At 42.3% G+C, this 16,136-nt stretch overlaps 1 pseudogene; it reads right to left on the minus strand.

Moving 5' to 3' along the window:
* Positions 1-14,511: 14,511 nt before the first annotated feature.
* Positions 14,512-15,306, minus strand: LOC112814801 (ferritin light chain pseudogene; annotated as a pseudogene).
* Between the last annotated feature and the right edge of the window lie 830 nt (positions 15,307-16,136).

Raw genomic sequence — 16,136 nt, forward strand, 5'->3', positions numbered from 1 at the left:
TACTCTGGTGCAGTAGGTCTCAAACTTTAGTTGTAAGAGAATCACCTGGAAGGCTTTTTAAAACACAGATTGCTAGACCCCATAACCCAGAGTTTCTGATTCAGGTTCTACAGCGTGGCCTGGAAATTTGCATTTCTCGTGAGTTACCAGGTAATGCTGATTCTGCTAGTCTGGGAAATACACTGCTTTAATGAATCCTCTGTAAATCAAATCAGCCTTTTGTGAAATGAATAACCACTTCCTAATTTATCTATTTGTCATATGTCAAGTTTACTGAAGTAAACTTCCTGACTCAAAAGTCAGAAATTAAGGGAGTTAGTCTGCTTGCTGGTTCCTTCTTCCAGCCACCCTGGTGCTCCTTTTCAGAGTTATTTTACCACTCACTAATTTATTTAACAAATATTTGAGACCCTGTGCCAAGAGCTGTGCTAAGCTCTAGATTACAGTCAGCCTGAGCATTTTATAAGAGAACATTTCCCTTTAAAAAGCTGTAGAACGATACCAAGACCGTTTTTTTACACTTTTAAACCCAAGGAGTTCCTGATGGGGAAAGATAAGGTGCCCTTCCAGAAACAAGAAAATGATAAAAGCAGGCAACTGCTACAGGGTTTAGAGCTTCTAATCCACTGGTCTTTGGAAGCAATATCTTCCAAATCCCCTCTATGAAGAGGAGCAGAGCACCTAGGTGCTGGTTAAAATTACAGCTCCCAGACCCTCGGTGATTCTGACTCAGTGAGTTGGGAATAAGGCCTGATTATTTTATTTTTAGCAATTACTCCAGGTGAGTCTTAAAATCAAGTATAGGAAACCCTGTGTTACCTTTGAATATAACATAGACCCTAGAATTATATTAACCGAAAGAAGGTAGTCACAGTGGTTCAGTGGTCCTCAAACTTTGCTGCATATAAGAACCACTTGGGGAACTTAAGAACTTTCCAATGCCTAGGCCATTCTCTATACCAGTTATATCAGAATTGTTCTCTATACCAGTTATATCAGAATTGTTCTCCCCACCTCCCACTCTGATTCCAGTTGGTGGCCATATTTTAGAATGACTATGATCGTTTATAAGATTAAGCTCCTCTTCACGTTGAAGCACCTTTCACAGTCTTTTCCCATGGTGGTTGCCTCCAATCACCATGAAAACCTACAGCCTGCTTGAGTGTTGGGGGCTTAAGTGTTGGGGTAGGTGATACCCCATCAAGTGATTTTGAGGGGCTTTTGAGGTGCTGAGCAGCAACGTATTAGCTTTAGAAAGCTCTGTACTGAATCAGGAACTACCCCAAAGCTTGGTGGCTTCAGGGATTCTGCCCAAAGCTATAGACTAGTGCCTCTCAAAATCTGGTGTGCATATGAATCCCCTGGGGACCTTATTAAAATTAAGGTTCTAATTCAGTAAGTCTGGGGTGGGATCTGTGATTCCTCATTTCCTTTTTTTTTAACTTTTTTTAAAGATGTTATTTATTTATTTATTTATTTGAGAGAGAGAGAGAGCACAAGTGGGGGGAAGCGTAGAGGGAGAGGAAGAAATAGATTTCCCACTGAGTGAGGAACCCAGGGAGACTTGATCCCAAGACCCTGAAATCATGAACTGAGCCAAAATCAGACACTTAACTGACTAAGCCACCCAGGCGCCCCTGCGATTCCTCATTTCTAACAAACTCCAGGCGATGCTTACTTGGCTGGACCATGAACTACACTTTGAGTAGGAAAGCTGTAGATTTTCCCCCAAATCCACTGTCAGTAGATAAAAGTTGCAAAAGTATATAGTGATGGCTAATATAGAAGGGGCTGGTGACTATGACTCCCATGTAGACAAGGCACTGTATGCCTACTGAACCTCAAAAAAGGCAGTACTTTAGGAAACAAAAGTAGGAAAAACTGTAGACCAAACTGATAAGATAGATTGGAGACAAAGCTAAAGAGTGTGTGCAATACTGGAACACACGGCTGGAAGTATAGATAGAGAAAAAGCAGACTAGCATAGAAGGAAAGGGTTTGGACTTCTAGATCAGCTTACAATTCAAAACCCAGCTCTACTACTTCCTACCCATGTGATCTTAGGCAAATGGCTTAACTTCCTCTGTAAAATGGGAATAACTTTTTCATGTATGCTTAGTAAATGAAAGGTGCCCAACCCAGGGCCTGACAACAGCAGGTCCTCAATAAATGATTGCTACTAGTGTATAAATGTAGCCTAAGGGCCTAGAGCTTCCCCAGATTTAGGTTCATTCACCCAATTTTGATGGCTCTCCATCCCTGCTTGGCAGGCTGTGGGAAATCCAGCCTCATGCAGAAGTTGCACAAATGACCAGGGGAGCTCTCTCATGTACCCATTTTGGACTTGCAAATTGCTCTCCACCATGCCTAAGTAAGTTACAACCCTGCAGGCTCAGACTACAATGGAATCCAGAGGGGCCATTGCCCAACCTTCACCATTACTGTTGCCATTGCTTAAGTGCTAGAGCCTTTGCATCTGATTGTTGAAGTCCATGTCATTGCTCTTGCAAAAAGAATATACCCCAGTATTACTATGTTGCTTAGTGATGGAGGTAGAGTGTTCTCTGAAGTTGGGGGTGGGGGATAGAAGAGCCAAGGGAGAGGTCCACAGAAAAGATTCTTGAGTGCCAAGGAATCACAGAACCTTCTGTTCATAGACAAAGGCATTTTCTCCCCAGAGCACACAAATAAAGGGTAGTTCCAAGGTCAGTTTCCACTCTCTGCAGAACTGCTCCTATAAACTCCTTGATGCTAAAGCCTTATTGCTGATAACAGGAATTTTACTGATAACAGGAACTGCTGAATACTTTACATACATTAGTTCATTTCATTCCCAAACAACTCTATGAAGTAGGTACTAGAACTGCACCCATTTTCGACATGAGGAACAGGAGGCTTAGAGAGATGAAGAAATGTGCCCACACAGGTGGTAAGCAGTGGAGGTGAGTTTGTAATCCAGGCAGAGTCCAGGACAGAGGTGTTCCTCTGTGCATCTGCTCCCTGCACCAAGAGTCCCCTTACTTACCAATGTGCTCTCTCAGCTTCCACCTGGGACCTCCAGTCAATCAGACTTGTCTGTACATGTCTTCACCCCAATCGTGGACAGGGTTCAAGTGTTTTATCCAGAGGGCTCCTCATTTCTGACGCATGCAAATGTAAATAGTTACAAAGTAAAGAAGGCCATTAGGTTCCATTCTCCTAGGGCATCTGAATCTTAGGTCTGTTCCAGCAAAGTCACCTGGTTATGGGATTAAGATGATATTGGTGGAGCCAGTTTGTAAAGGGTTTTGAAGATCAAAATAAGGAATCTGGACTTTATAGTCAAATTCTAAGACTATATCATTAATGTAATGTCAGGGGGTAAGGAGGATTTTTTAAAAGGGCAAAAGGAAGAAAAAGATTAATCTCAGTTTCATTTGTTCAGGCTGTCTTATTCCCATCCCTGCTAGAGCTGTTGTGACCCACCCCTCACCTGCAAGTGTCAGATGAAGGTGTCCTGAACTGGAATCACGCAGGAAGAGAGAACAAAGAGAAGAGAGGAGATCGAAACCCTTGATATGTTAACAAGAATGTAAATCTCTAAGATGAAGGATAAGACATGAGGTTTCCCAAAGTATTTGACCATTACCCCCTTTTAAAAAATGCACATAGGGGCACCTGGATGGCTCAGTCATTAAGCGTCTGACTTTGGCTCAAGTCATGATCCCAGAGTCCTGGGATCGAGCCCCTCATCGGGCTCCCTGCTCTGTGGGAAGCCAGCTTCTCCCTCTTCCACTCCCCCTGCTTGTGTTCCCTCTCTCACTGTCTCTCTCTCTGTCAAATAAATGAATAAAATTAAAATAAATAAATAAATAAATGTATGTAACAAGAGTCCGTGGAAATGCATTTTGGGAAATGTTGGTCTAGTAGGTACAGCAAGGTGGCTGCCATGGATGGATGACTTTAAATAAATAAATAAAGATGACTTTGCCATGTTCATATAACATGCTCTCAGCCCCTCTGTTTTCTTTCCCTCATAGGATGCATCTAGCAGCTTTTCCAGGTGGAACATAATAGAAATTACTCCTGCTGCCCTCCTCTGGGGCGGGGCCCCTCCTGGTCAGCCATGAGGTTCCTAGGCCCACGATGAAGGGTCCCGAGTCCTCAGTTTTAGATACAGCCTTATCTTCGATCCCTACAGAAGGTTTAAGCAATAATTTATCCAAAGGTTCAGGAAAGAGGTCCAAAACCAAACTTTACAGAGGATGGGAGACGGGGAGGAGGTTGGTTAAGGTAAGTATCCTCAGACCTCTAACCAGATACTTTGCTCCAAGGCACCATTCACAAAGCAAATCCCCAGTGTGGGGTTTCTGAAATCCTACAGTCTCAAAGCCTCTGGCTTTGGCCCTCAATGTCCAGGGAAGGGCAGATCTCTGGTCCCTTGGATGAAGGGGAGAATAAATGCTACTATCTGCTCTTAACAGATCTGACATTCGAGGATGTTGCCAATTCCCTCTGACCTAGAGCATCTAAAATCAAGCACATTTAATCATTTTGGGTTTTTTGTTCTTTTAAAGATTTTATTTATTTATTTGACAGAGAGAGACACAGCGAGAGAGGGAGCACAAGCAGGGGGAGTGGGAGAGGGGGAAGCAGGCTTCCTGCTGAGCAGGGAGCCCAATGCGGGGCTCGATCCCAGGACCTTGGGATCATGACCTGAGCCGAAGGCAGATGCTTAACCAACTGAGTCACCCAGGCGCCCCACATTTAATCACTTTGGAGAGTGATTTTCAGACCCCATGTAGTCACCTTAAGAAATCCATATTTCTCTTACTAACCACACTCTGACTCTCTATCTTGAGAGCTAATGACTTACTTGGTCTCATTCAGTTAAGACGGTAAGTGCCTCTTCCCTGTGCTAATTAAGAGGCATGTGATGGCTTCTCTCTAATTCCTGGAGTCTGTATGTGAGGGTGTCAGTGTCTGGAAAAGTTAGGGTATAGGAAAAGACAGGGAGAAGGAAGGAGCCTGTGGAGTGAGTGGAATCAAAGATACAGAAGAAAAGATCATCTGAAGATTTATTTAGGACTGCTAAACTGTTTTTCACTCTAATAATTAATATAGTTTTATAAATAGGCTTGGCAAGAAAAATACACAGAATTTATTACCCCAGAGACAAAAATACAAAACTTTTAAAAAAGGTGTTCGTTCTGAATAATAACGGTAATTAACTTTGTGACCTTGTGCAAGTCACTTTACCTTGCACTTCACAGCTGTGTGTGTTTGTTTTTGTCTAAGAATGACATAATATTACACACCTTATCTCCCTCACAAGGATGCATGCCATGGAGGTCGAACCAGATTACATTAAAATAGTTATAATTACTTACATTTGCATAGTACCTTATCATCCACAAAGCACTTCTGCATATATTATTCCATTTGCATGAAAGAGCTTTAAAAGTTATAAAGTGCTATAAAAGGACAAACCTAGGTATGAACACCAGCTCCATCTTGCTCTACTTCAATTTTCTCATCAGTAAAATGGGGATAATAGTAGTATCTACCCTATCTGTTGTTAAGAGGATCAAGTAACATGCACATCTAAACTCAGTGCCGCATTGGAGAAATACTGACAAAATTCACTTTGTTCAGGTCTCTGTGCATGTGTCACCCCCTAAAGGCCTTCCCGGGCCTCTCATCTACAATAGTCCCTCCTTTTTCTGAGTAACACTTAGCACTATCTGAGATCACATTGACTTATTTGCTTACTGCCTGTCTCCTCATTAGAATAGAATCTCCATGTAGACAGAGATGTTTTCTGTTTCTCTGTATCCCCAGCATCTAAACTGTAGTAGGTCGTCAACAACTACTTGTTCAGTGAATGAAGTGAGGGGTTATAATTGTTATTGTTGTCATTCTCTAAGGCCCCTCTCACTTTGCCCTTTCTGATACAGCTCCATGCATAGGACAACTCTGCTTCGGGAAAGATTCCCTCCCTGCCCCCTGCACCCCCCGTCCCTGCTGCCCACACCCTTCTGGAACAACAGCTTTCTTGAGATATAATTCACACACCATAACATTTATCCTATTAAAGTGTACAATTCAGTGGTTTTCACACAGTCACGGAGTTGTGCAACCAGCATCACTATCTAATTTCAGAACTTGCCATCACCCCAAAAAGAAATCCTGTATCCAGTAGCAGCCACTGGTATTCTCCCTCATCTCCCCGCAGCCTGTGGCAACCACTATAACCTCCTTTCTGTGTCTGTGAATTTGCCCACCCTGCATACTTCATATAAACACAATTACATAACGTGGTCTTTTATGAATGGCTTCTTTCAATTTGTACAGTGTTTTCAAGGTTCATCCACATTGTAGCATGCATCCGTATTTCATTCCTTTTTATGGCTAAATAATATTCCAGAATATGGCCATTCCACGTTTTGTTTATCCAATCATTGGTTGACAGACATTTGGGTTGTTACGAATAATGCTGCTATGAGCGCTCATGGACAAGTTTTTTGTATGGAGGTATGCTTTCCGTTCTCTCGGGTATGTACCTAGGAGCTGAACTGCTAGGTCATCTAGTAACTATGTTTAACATTTTGAGGAACTGCCAAACTGTTTTCCAAAGTGGCTGCACCATTTACACTCCCACCAGCACTGGATGGTAGTGACCCAGTATGAGGGTCACAATTTCTTCACATCCTCATCAACATTTGTTATCATCTATCTTTTTTATTTTAGCCATTCTAGTGGGCTTGAGTGGTATCGAATTATAGTTTTGACTTGCAGGTGCCTAATGACTAATGATGTTGATCATCTCATCATAGGCTTATTGGCCATTTCTGTGTCCTCTTTAGAGATGTGTCTATCCAAAACCTTTGCCCTTTAAAAAAAATCAGGTTATGGGGCACCTGGGTGGCTCAGTCGGTTAAGTGTCTGCCTTCAGCTCAGGTCATGATCCCAGGGGCCTGGGAGCGAGTCCTGTGTCAGGCTTCCTGCTCAGCGGGGAGCCTGCTTCTCCCTCACCCTCTGCCATTTCCCCCACTTGTGCTCTCGGGCTCTCTCTATCTCTCTGTCAAATAAACAAATAAAATCTTTTTTAAAAAAATTGAGTTATTTGTCTTTTTATTCTTATGTTGTAAAAGTTCTTTATATACTCTGATGAAAGTCCCATATTAGATATGGGAGTTAAAAGTATTTTCTCCCATTCTGTGGGTTGTTTTTTCATTTTTTTTGATGGTGCCTTTTGAAGTACAAACATTTATAACTCTGATGAAGTCCAATTTATCTATTTTAAATTCACTTTGGGAATTTCTTCTTTTTAAGACCAGAGATGATTAGTCTTTGTCCTAATTGCTCCAAGAGCTGGCAAGGATTCATTCTTTCTGAGCATCGTAGCACCAGCTCTGGAACTTTCAATCAGCCTCTTTCTCATGTTCTATGCCGTGAAATGTGCTGTTTCCTTCTTAGAATTCCATCTCTGCCCCATCTCTTCTGCCTAGCTGAGTCTTTGTTGCCCTTCAAAACTTAGCTCAGATATTTCCTCCTCCTCTTTGGGAGTCTCTATTCCTCACCACAGATGGTGTGCAGCTCTGTCTTCTCTCATGGAAGCCATTGGAGGCAGAAGTTTTGTTTTATTGTCTTTGTTATTGGAGAATGGAGTCTAAATTGGTCTGCATTTGAGTTTCAGCCTCATGTTTAGCTGTACAAACGAGCAATGCAGTATTTCCGATCCCTGGTCATTTTTACAAAATGCAAATATTTTGTAAGCATGCGGTTGTTGTAAGTTTAGAGATACAGTTATAAAGATAAACTATTTAACTTGGTGGATTCTCAATAAATCCCAGCTGTTGTTTTTAGCATTATGTTGTTGGTGGTGGTGTTGTTTTAATGTGGGGCTGTCTACGAGTATCAGGCACATGTTAAGGTCCCCAGGAATGTCAGTTTTCTTATTTTCTAATTCCAGCTCAACTATACTCCTTTCAAAGTTTCCAGGGAGCTGTGTTTCTTGAACCAGAGCCAACTTTGAGCATCTGATGAAAATAGTGAAACATCTCCCCAAAAAACACACATTACCCAACAGCTTGTGTATGAGTTTGGCAGGATTCCTGAACACCTGAAGCCCACCATGGGCCCAGGGACTGAAGGTTAGAAAAGCATTCTTGTTATAGATGTTCATGTCTGGCTCTGCCCACTTAGTCCTTTTAAAAATGAGCATGTCTTACCATACCCGCCAGCAATTGCACTCCTTGGTATTTACCCAAAGAAGTTGAAAACTTATGTCCACACAAAAATCTGTACATGAATGCCTAAAGCAGCTGTACTCATAAGTGTCAAAACTTGGAAGCAACCAAGATGGCTTTCAGTAGGTGGATAGATAAACTGTGCTACATCCAGATGACAGAATATTATTTAATGCTGAAAGGAAATGAGCTATCAAGCCATGAAAAGACAAGGAAGAAACTTAGATGCATATTACTAAGTGCAAGAAGTCAATCTGAAAAGGCTATGTTCCATATTATTCCAACTATATGGCATTCTGGAAAAGGCAAAACTATGGAGACCGTAAAAAGATCCATGGTTGCCAGGGGTTAGGGAGGGATTAGTAGGCAGAGCACAGAGGATTTTTAGGGTGGTGAAACTATGCTGTATGATACTATAACAGTGGATACATGTCATTATACATTTGTCAAAATTCATAGGCTAAACAACACAAAGAGTGAACCCTAATGTAAACTATGGACTCTGGGTGATAATGAGATGTCAACGCAGGTTCATCAGCTCTAACAAAGGGACTACTCTGGTGCTAGATGTTTATAGTAGGAGCTGTGCATGTGTGGGTGCCGGGGATATACGGGAAATCTCCGTACTCTCTATTCAATTTGCTGTGAACCTAAAACTGCTCTAAAAAATAAAGTGTATTTTTTAAAAAGAATGACCAGTTGGCCCTACAGAGATGCCTAGTAGCTGTGCAACCATCTTCCCAGGATACAACTACACCGGGAATGTCTCTGAGAGACATTTTTCTAGGACTTTGGCATGGCTCTCTGGTGTCATCATGGTCTTCATGGGACATTAAAAATGTCGTTCTCTCTGCCATGGCAAGAACTGCTAAAATCAAGCAGCAACCAGGTTGTTGCCATCTTCCTGAGCACTTTTACTTTCTAGTATGGAGAACCACCAGCAGATGGCAATCAAAGAATACAAAACCTAAGCTGATCCTTGAGAACTGTTTTGATAATTTAAGATTGATCAACTGGTGAGTTTAATGCTGTTGGATACCAATTCTCCACAGAGTCACAATTTCTTATGCTCCAAACACACAAGTCTTCTTCCACCAGTGACTGAAGTAAATGTCTAGCTTCAAAAAAACAGCACCAGGGACAAATTCTGAGATTCTTTATTGATCAAATGAGAACTTTGGTTACTCTTTGTGAAAATGAATTAGAAGGGATTGTTGTTTTTATTTAGACATTATCCCTGCTTACATTGTGAGTGGGGTGGGGGGATGTTCACTGGTATGTAAAAACGGTTATTTGTGTAAATTATTTTCCAGTGATAAAAGACATACAACTGTAGTAGGACAGAGCTACAAAATCAGAAGGAATTTGCTTGAAACAATCCAACGTTCCTGGCGGGGGTTGGGGGGGAAAGGAGGTGGAATGGGCCCGGGGGCAGGAGGTGTTCTTACCAAACAGAGGATTTTAGAACTTGTACAACAACAGGAATTTCTTCTTTCCTCCTTTTTGCTGTTTGCTTCTGGAGATGCACTAGTGAGTGGATTCTCAATAAAACCAAACCTTCTCAATAATGTGACTATTAAGCATGGAAGACTTTGTCCTTGTTGGTAAATTCTGACATGTATGCTTTCCATTTTCTAAAATCACCATGAGTCCACAGAGAGAGTTGCAGTGTGGTAAAGCCTGCAAAATAAGAATATTGCTAATTTGTCTGTTAAGTTGAGGCAAAGAAAATTTCAATTTATAGTTTACAGTTCAGGCATATTTGATGGCATAACAAAACCCCTTTATACATGGCTATATGTTGTAGAAAGTAATTAACCTGTTTTGTTTTGTTTATTGACAATACTTTTATGAAAAAAGCCTCATAGAGCATGTAAAAAAATAAACATTAGACCTAGGGAGCTTGAGAAGAATACTCAATATTTAAGAAGAAGCTATGAGCAGTAAATAATACTTTTTGGACTCTTACTATGTATTAAGCAATATTATCTTAAGACAATAAATTAGCCTCATATTTACAGGTGGGGGAACTAAGGTTCAGAGACATTCATCATTTGCCAAGCTGACACATCTAGTGAGTAGCTGAGCTGGGATTTGAACCCAGGCCTCTTTGGGTAAATATAAGTATTTCCCTACACTGTAATAGTTGGCCTTATTCTAAAGGGTGATATCAAACATTGAAACCTCCTAGCATATTCAGAAATTTAACCAAATCACCTGGGGAAGTTGTAAAGATTCAGAGTCCGGGTCATACCCCTAGAGATTCTAATTCAGAAAATTGGGGATGCGGGCCCTGGAATCTGACTTTTTAACAAGCACTCCACAGTGGTTCTGCTGTAGGTCATCTTCTGACTTCAAACACAGAAAATACAGGCCCAACCCAGTGTACTTGAACTTTCATGAGCAAAGAACCCTTTGAGAATCTGACGAAAGCCCTGAACCATTGTTTTCTCAGAAAAAATACACATTTTACACCCCAAATTTCTCATATGACTTTAAGGGGTTCATGGACACTGGGAGGCCATGAACACTCATTTTCCAATACGTCCCTGGGAACAGTGGCCTAATTAAAAGTCCCTTCCATCTCTCCACCAAGAGATGTCACTCTTCAGCCTCAAAAAGCTTCCCCAAAACCTCCAGTTTTTTCCTTTCCCCTCAACTACAAAGGGAAGAGTTTCCCAGGAAAATGAATTTACTGTTTGGGAAGGAGCTTCCCCTTGTAGACAGAGCAGAGTCTGGTGCGAGCTTCAAACAATTAAGCTGAGATGGAAGGATAGTGTTGTCTACAATCACAGTGAAAGCTCACCTGGAAATAAAGATGTGATTAAAACCTACCAGTAGGGACCATAGATTAATATATGCACAACCTGTCTTGTGAAGGGTCATGAAACTTATTTTCCCAAAAGCCCCTTCTCTAAATTCTTTTCAGTCCCTAGGTTTTCTCATAGGTCTCCACGCTGAAGCTAGCTTTTGCATCTTTGAATAAGGCAAGACTTACGGAGCAATCATTTGAAACATGTACATAAATAATATTGGCACAGAGTCCTCACACATTTACCTTGAGTAGGTCTGGAGCAGTAAAATAGGAAAGGCATAAGGAGAGTATGCAGTTCTCTCTGCAGGCCTGAAGTCTAGATAAACCTATGGCTGGAAGTAAGATGTGTCTGTGAACACTCTGATATTGTACAAAAGTTACATGTTCATATATTTTTTCTGGGGAGAGAGTCCATGTCTTTCATCAAATTCTTAAAGGAATCTTTGACTAAAATTTAAAAAGCCATCATTTATGGGAAGAATCTTATTTCACAAGGGCTACACAAGTAAACAAGCGTGAGCAGAGCCATGTGGTTCAGCCTTGATGAGCATCTTCTTCAGACGTAAAGTGGTAGACAACATTGTATATGTTGTCTATATGTTGTGTGGACACAACAGTGTCAGAGTGAATACTCCAATTATGGTTTAGATTTGGGGCACTCTGCTAGAAGGTCCACTTATCCAGAAACATGTCTTCCTTGGTATAAAGACAGGAGCATGTGTTTTGGATCAGGGAGACCTGAATCAGTGACCAGGCAGATTATACTCACCTCTCCAACTCCTAGGGTATGTGTACGTCAGGAATAATCATTTGTAATTTGTCAGGTTATTGGGAGGCAGTCATGAAATACTATACATAAAGCCCCCACCACAGTGTTTGGCATAGGGCGGACAATCAGAAAGGTTTGTCTTTGTCCCTGTTCCTCACCACCACACTAAGATCCACCAACACATCCCCCCACCCCCATGACAGGGATGCTGAGCACAAACTATCTGCTGCTTAGCTGGGGCTGCACCTGTCAGACTGACTAGGGCCTGGTTTGGCAAATCTGAAGGAAAACGAGTTTCTTTTAGGGAATTCCCACTTTCTAGTCTCCCCTCCATCTCTGTTGCAAAGGTAAACAAGGACCTCAGGCACAGAACATGCCTGAGGATCACAGGGAGTTACAAGGGATGAAAAGACATCATCCCTGTCCTTGGAGTTGCTGGACCCTAACAGGGAAGACGCTACCAAAAATAAGTTAGCAGAAGCTGTAGGGCATGGGACACTAACAACATACCTATAAGCACAGATATTCTACACACCTGAAAACAGGTTATGCTAGAAAGGACAAAGCCACATGGAGATGATTTAGGAAACAACCATGAGGAAAATGATTATTGAGCCATATTTTTTCAGTGCAGGAAGGGATATGATATGGCTGAAAGAAAAAGAGAAGCTAAGAAAGGAGGAGAGAGTGCCACAGGGGCTAGCTTAGAGGGGGAGGTGGGCATGGCGCAGATTTGCAGGGCAGCAGGGGAAGCCATGCTGGAGGGCCTGTGGAAAGATGACAGCAGCTAGGTGTGGGGGAAGGGAGGCAGCTAATTGGTAGAGACCCTTGAGACCCATGATTAGGAGTTTTAATTTAATTCAAGAGGCAATTGGAGCTATTGTAGGCTTCTAAGAAGGAGAGTGATATGATCAAAATGATGCTTGAGGACAATGGTTCTTGCTGCTGCGAGCAGCAGCAAGTGGATTAGATGAAGGAGACCCTCGGGCAGGGAGGCTGATCTGAGGCTTTTTCAGGAATCCAGGGTTGCAGGGGCGTGGCCTAGGATGGTGCTCTGGGATTGGGACTGAAGGAGCAGACCTGCAATATGTTATGGAGGATGAACATTTGTTCTTTTTAGAACCAAACATTGGGGTAGGTGCTGGGATACCATGGGAAATAGGCACAGCAGTTGGGATGGGGAAAGACAATTCATAATATGGTGAGATAAGTCCTATGATCACTGAAGCGAAGAAATATGAGAGTGCATGGCAGGAACAGCACCTGAGTCATGGGGAGGGACATAGGTGGTCAGGAAAGCCTTCTCTGAGGAAGTGGTATTGAAACTGGGAACTTAATGAAGAATCAGGCATTAACTGAGTGAAAAATCATTAGAAGTGTTCCAGCAGGAAGCCCTGGGATGAAAGAGTAGGAATGGAGCCAGGAGGCAAAGGCAGGAATGGTTTCCCAAAAGATTCAAGAGAGCAAGCAGGGTGGGGACCACACCAAGAAGGGCCTTGAGTTTTCAATATGGACTGTGAGCTTTATCCTAAGAGCAGTGAGAGGCCAGAAGAGAGGCATGGTTTGTTTTTCATTTTAGAAAAACCTCTCTGGCTATGTTGTGAGAGAAAAGGATTAGGTGTGGGGAGAGTTAGGGTGAGACGCTTGCCGTAGTCTATAGGGAGAGGTGATTGGGAAGTAGTGACGGAGACAGGTAAATATTTAGGATGTAGAATTTATGGGATGTAGGGAGCCTGGGGCGCTCAGTCCGTTAAGCCTCTCACTCTTGATTTCAGCTCAGGTCATGATCTCAGGATCATGAGATAGAGCCCCGTGTCAGGCTCTGCACTAGGCATGGAGACTGCTGGAGATTCTCTTTCTCCCTCTCTCTCTGTCCCTCCTGCTTACAGCATTTGTAGAATCCTCAGAAGGGTATTGCCTCGACAATGGAGAATGATTATTACCCCTGAACTAAACACTATTCTGGTTTATTCTATAACCTCTTAAATGTAAGGCCCCAAACGATCAAATGATTTCCAAGTAACTTAAGTGTATTTCAGAACAATGTTGAAGAATATTTACAAAAATCCCAAAATGTCTATCACCCAACAAGGTAAAGTTCACAATGTCGGTCATCCAATCAAACACGACCATGTATACAAAGAAGCAAGAAAATATGCACCATTGTGCAGAAACAACAATCAGTTGAAGTTAAGCCAGACCTGGTATAGATGTGGAATTAGCAGACGGTATTAAATGGTATTTTCTTTTCTTTTTTTTTTAAAGATTTTTATTTATTTATGTATTTGAGAGAGCAACAATGAGAGACGGAGAGAGAGCACATGAGAGGGGGGAGGGTCAGAGGAAGAAGCAGGCTCCCCGCGGAGCAGGGAGCCCGATGCGGGACTCGATCCAGGGACTCCAGGATCATGACCTGAGCCGAAGGCAGTCGCTTAACCAACTGAGCCACCCAGGCGCCCCAGATGGTATTTTCCATATGTTCCAAACGTTATGTAGAAACATGGAAGATTTTTTTTACCAGCAGCTGCAAGAGGCTTTATTGTTTCCATTTGGTCCGTGGTTGGGAGAAGGCTCCAGGGTGGTTAAAAAGATGCGTAGTGGCTTTAGGGAGTGGCTCAGGCAGAAGTCCTGGCACGGGGGCGGAAGGGGGGGGATGCCCGAGGGGCCCATGAAAGGCTGCTGTGCTCCAGAGGCTGTTAGTCATACTTGAGGGTGAGCCTTTCAAAGAGATACTCACCCAGCCCTGCCTGGGTGTCAGCCACGCTGTGAAGGTTAGACAGGTGATTGTCCATCTTCTTGATGAGTTTCACCTCCTCACCCAGGAAGCGGTTCTCTAGGAAGTCACAGAGATGGGGGTCTGCATGGGCAGAACCCAGAACATGTAGAGCCAAAAGGGCCTGGTTCAGGTTCTTCTCCAGAACCAGGGCAGCTTCCATGGCATCCAGGGTTTTACCTCACTCATCTTAGGATGGCTTCTACACATCCTGGAAGAGGGCACTGCCGCCACCATGGTTTTGCATCTTCAAGAGATGCTCAGCGCCCTCTCATTTCTCCTCAGCCAACTTGTAGAGGAAGGGGCCCACGCCCTCCAGAGCCACATCTTTGCAGTCAAAATAGAAGTCCAGAGAGAGGTAGATGTAGGAGGCCCGCACATGCACGTTGTCCAGGCTGTTGGTTGTCAGCAGCCTCCACCTCAGTGGAATAATTCTGACAAATCTGGGAGCTCATGGTTGATCTGTCATAAGGAACGAAGCTCAAAATAGGATATTGGCTGGATCCAGAGGCAGAGGGTGGCCGAGAAGATGGCTCCAAAAGTTGCAACTAGAAAAAAGTTTGGAGGGGTGGTTGGAGGCTGGTAGAAGGGGCATCCCCGGATCTGTTCCATCCAAATACTGCTGAAGCAAGAGACAGATCCGTGGGACTGCCAGGTGCACTACCAGAAGATATTTTTAAAAACCCAAATCTAGAGATTAAACCTACAATGTCTGAGATAAAATATACACTGGGTGAGATTAATAGCAAATTAAACTTAGCAAATTAGTGAGATTGAAGAAAATATTCAAAATGAAATTTGGAGAGAAAAAAGAAACGTAAAATTGAACAGTGCATCAGTGATCTGTGGGACAACTGAAAGCAGCTTTGTATACATATTATATTAATAGATAATAATTAATATAGACATACTTGCATAATATGAATATATTATATATTCATATTTGTATTAAATATTGATATATAATGATTAACATCTAACAGTTCGAGCCTCCAAGGAAAGGGAAGGAGAACAGAAAAACATCTGGAGAAATAACGGCTGAAAATTTTTCAAAATTTGTTGAAAACTATAAACTCAGGTCCAAGGAATTTAAAAACCCCAAGCACAAGAAGCATGAAGAAAACTACTCCAAGACACATCATAATCAAATTGCTTTCAATACCTTAGAAATAGGAAAGAAAAAATACATACTATGTATAGAGAGGAACAATTAAAATGCAAACAGATTTTTCATTGGCAGTAAAATAGTGGAACAACACTTTAAAAAAACAAAAACCTGTCAGTCCACAATTCTATACCCAGCAAAAATATCTTTCAGAAAACGAAACAAAATAAAATTATTTTAGACGGAGAAAAGCTGAAAGAATTCGTCACTAGAAGAGCTGCATGTCAGAGGACCCATTATTCTAGAACTAAGTTAGGCCCGCTACAAGAGCAAGTACTTTATCTAATATGAGGCCTCTGTTCCGGCTGGCAGAAATGCAAACTACTCCCAGCCCTGCGTGAGCTTTGAGCATTTGATTATCCTACTGTTTTTAGAGTGGTTTA

The sequence above is a fragment of the Callorhinus ursinus genome, unplaced genomic scaffold (genome assembly GCF_003265705.2).
Source record: "Callorhinus ursinus isolate GAN/ISIS: 27379988/994484 unplaced genomic scaffold, GSC_fseal_2.0 scaffold6, whole genome shotgun sequence".
NCBI lineage: Eukaryota > Metazoa > Chordata > Mammalia > Carnivora > Otariidae > Callorhinus > Callorhinus ursinus.